The sequence below is a fragment of the Dipodomys spectabilis genome, unplaced genomic scaffold (assembly GCF_019054845.1).
Source record: "Dipodomys spectabilis isolate Male_0828 unplaced genomic scaffold, ASM1905484v1 ptg000304l, whole genome shotgun sequence".
In the NCBI taxonomy this organism is placed as follows: domain Eukaryota; kingdom Metazoa; phylum Chordata; class Mammalia; order Rodentia; family Heteromyidae; genus Dipodomys; species Dipodomys spectabilis.
In genome coordinates, this window is record NW_024870981.1 from 1667014 (window position 1) to 1671320 (window position 4307).

Below are 4307 nucleotides of genomic sequence, written 5' to 3' on the forward strand. Positions count from 1 at the left end.
CTGTTTTCCTGTCCTGTGAAAGTCCTGGGCCTCAGCGAGGATGGAGAATGCTATATAGGCAACTCTATAGCCATGGGAATAATTGTCATCCATGTCAGCACAGATATACCTGTCACCATACTCAATAAAATACACAATACATCCATGAATAACACTCAAAATAAAAAAAGATAACTACATTGAATGCAAGATGCATACCACACCTGTATGTAAATAGAGATGCTATGTGTTAATGAGGTGGGCTTGTTATTTTGTCCAATGCTTGGGCTTCAAATCAAGCCCTGGACCAGGCCTGACATTCTAGTCTTCAAGGATGGTGAGCTTCCCCTTTTCCCACAGTGCAATGGGGTTCCCCAGACCTGAGTTCAAATACCAGCTCTAGCAGTATAACACTGTGAGTTCTTAGCTAGAGTGCTTCATTCATAACTTTTTAATTTTTTTTTTTGGCAGACCCGGGACTTGAACTCAAGTTATGGCAAATCTGTCTCAGCTCCGATCATCCTAGGCTGCAGCCTCTGGACCCACAGACATCGGACCCTAGGATCCCAGGCTTGCTGGGAAAAAAAAAAAGCCTCGAGGGGGAATAAAAACAGTGGGAAGTTCCACCTGGCACTTTTACATTTATTTTCCTTTGCATGCTGACCATGCTGGGTCCAAACAAGGTGGCCTGCAGAGTGAAGGTGTCCTGGTGTGGCTGATGGCCTGTTGGCTATCAGAAGAGCCAGAGGCCAACCCAGCAACGTAGGCCCCAAGTTCGATTCCCGGTCAGCACCCATACATTGAGGGAATGGAAGGAGATCCTGAGATACTCATTTCCAGACCTAGGAAGAGTCATGGAATTCGATGGGTCTCATCTATGAATGAGTAGTTCCTGCTTGATTCGAGTAGGAAATGATAGACAAAACTCATGGGGTATCGATTATTTTTTAATGAAGAGTTGATGAAACATGGTCATAATCATCACAGTCATGAAATGGAGGCATTAGGGAAGATCCAAGAATCGTTAGTCACAAGGTAGATTGGATTCCATCACTGGTCGCCATCCCTCTTACTCTATACAAATATGTACTTATTTACATACTACCTTCAGATTTTGCATGGATGACTATTGTGCTCCCTACTATCCCCCCCACTGCGGTGCTCAATCTCAGGTCCTGGGAACGACCTAGCTCCTTAGTGGCTCACATGCTTACCTGGACCCATTCGCCTATTGGGCCTGCCAGTCTCCATGTTAGATCCCAGCACTGCCAAAAGATGAATTCTGATGTGAGAAGCCAATCATTGCAACTCTTTCTCTGTTCTGTGAAAGTCCTGGGTCTCAGCTAGGATGCAGTATGCTATATAGGCAACTCTATATTCATGGGAATCAGTTGCCATCCATGTCAGCACAGTTATAGCTTTCATCATATGTAATAAAATACAAAATACATCCATGACTAAGACACACAATAAAAAGAATAACTACACTGAATGCATGATGCATTCCACATCTCTATGTAAAGAGAGATCCTATGTGTAAAATAGGTGAGCATATGATTTTTGCCAGTGCTAGGGCTTCAGTTCAGGTCCTGGGACTAGGCCTGACCTTGTAGTTTCAAGGATGGTGAGCTTCACCTTCCCCCACAGTGCAACAAAGTTACCCTGACCTGAGTTGGAATCTCAGAGATGGCAGAAAAATGGTCAGAATTCTGAGCCAGGGTGTGTTGTTATTATTTTTTATTATTATTAATATTGCCAAGCATGGGAATTGACTCAATTCATGACAACTCTGCCTCAGCTTCGATCACCTCAGACTTGTCAGCTCCCATGGGCCTGTAGCCAATCCTGGGATCCTAGGCTCTGAAACTTTGCAGGAAAAAATGTCAGAAAAATGACAGGAAAAAATGACAGAAAAATGACAGAAAAAATGTCGCAGGATGTATTTTTTATATTTTCTTTTGCACAGTGACCACCCTGGGTCTGAATTACACAGCTGCAAAGGGTATTTCACCTTGCATTGATGAAGGCTAATGGGCTATCAGGGAAGCCATAGGACCATGCAGCAACATAGGCCCTGAGCTTGAATCCTGGCGTTGACACCTACCAATGGTGGGAGATCCCAAGATACTTGTTCCTATGCATGGGAATAACAATGAAATATTAGGAAACTCATGATTGAATGAGAAGTTTCTGCGTGTATTGGTCTAGTCCAAAATTAGATGCAATGATCTGAGGACAATGATTCTTCTTAATGAATGGTTTATTAAGCATGAAAAGAATACTATTCCTTCAATGGTGGCATAATAAAGACCTAAGAGTTAGTAGGAACTTAGTTGATGTCATTGAATCCTAGGTAGATGTCTCTGGCACTCTGTACAAATATATATTTATTGGTGTTCAACCACTTGTCTATCCATGTATGGCTATTTTGTCCATTCCTGTGGCTTAATCTCAGGGTCTGGAAATGCCTTGGCAGCTTCATTGGCTAGAGGTTGCCGTGTTGACACACCCATTCAGGGTCTGAATTGGGTCTGCCAGGCCCTGAGATCAGATCCCAGCACTGCCAACAATTGCATCATGGAGTAAGAAGCTGAGTGTGATACCTGTTTCCCTTTTCTCTGAGAGTCCTGGGTGTCACACATGATGGAGAACACATCTGCAAATCTAGATACTATGTGGTGGGTTGTCATCAATATCATAAATGGAATGTGTGTCATCACAGTTAATAAAAAAATCTCATATCTAAAATACACTTGGAACTCAAAAAATTAAATCCCCCAACAACAAATACTCAAAGAAACAATTGCCCAATAAATAAGTGAGCAAAAGACTTAAAGAGAAATTTCTCTGAAGAAGAAAGAAGGATGGCCAATAGACACATGAAGAAATGCTCAACCTCCCTAGCCATAGAAGAAATGCAAATCAAAACAACATTGAGATACTAACTCACCCAGTTAGAATGGCTATAATCAAGAACTCTAATAACAACAGATGCTGGAAGGGATGTGGACAGAAGGGAACCTTACTGCATTGTTGGTGGGAATGTAAACTTGTTCAACCACTTTGGAAAGTACTATGGAGGTTCCTCAAAAGACTCCACATAGAGCTCCCATATGACCCAGCAATCCCATTTTTGGGCATTTACCCAAATGTTTACAAACAAGACCACATTAAAGCTACCAGCACAATTATGTTTATTTCAGCATTATTTACTATAACTAAGATATGCAACCGCCCAGATGCCCCTCAGTAGATGAATGGATCAAGAAAATGTGGTATATATACACAATGAAATTCTATGCCTCCATCAGAAAGAATGACAATGCCCCATTTATTAGCAAATGGAAAGACTTGGAAAAAATTATATTAAGTGAAGTAAGCCAGGCCCAAAGAAACATAGGTCCCATGGTTTCCCTTATTTGCAATATCTAGTATATATCTGAGTCAAGCAGAAAAGGTCAGATAAGGTGATGTTAGGGAAATGAACCCTAAGATATGTGCTCAAATGATTTTTTCTTTCTTGTGATTGTTTCTAACACATTTATGAGATTATTTCTTTGTTGCTTTGAATGACCCTCTCCCACAGTATAACCCCTGCTTTCACTGTATTTGATGTCGGTATAATTTGTGAAGGGGAAAAACAATTCATTTAAATAGGGATACAGGTGGACCCATTGCAACAATGAGATGTACAAGTCTTTATGTCGAAAATGAACTTTACAACTTTGGTGTGGGGCTTCAGGGGGGAGTGGGGAGGATTGGGTGGGGGCGGAGGGGAGGATGGGAAGGGATGGGAAGGGGAAACAAAGGAGGAGGCTACAATGCTTCATAAGAAATGTACTCATTATCTTGCCCATGTAACCCCTCTGTACAATATTTTCACAATGAAAAATGGAAAATAAATGAATAAAACAAAAATACAATAAACAACCACAACAAACAGGACATGGACTGAACAGTTATACATAAGTACAAATCATACCTTTACAATGTATATAAACAGAATGTTTCCAGGGCTGGGACTTGAATTCAGGCCTAGGGACCAGGCCTTACTTTCTTGGCTTCAAGCATGGTGAGCTTCCCCTTCATCCACAGTGCTTCAGAGTTACCCAGGCCTTAAGTTCAAATTCAAAGGTAGGAGAAATGGCGTGAATTGCAAGCCAGGGAGCTATTTTATTTTATTTTTCTTGCTTTTTTTGCCAAACACGGTCTTGAACTCAGGTCATGGCAACTGTGCCTCAGCTTCCATCACCATAGGCTGGGGTGCAGCCACTGGAAATACAGCCTATCCTGGGATCCTAGAACTTCAGGCCTTGTGCAGGGGGGGA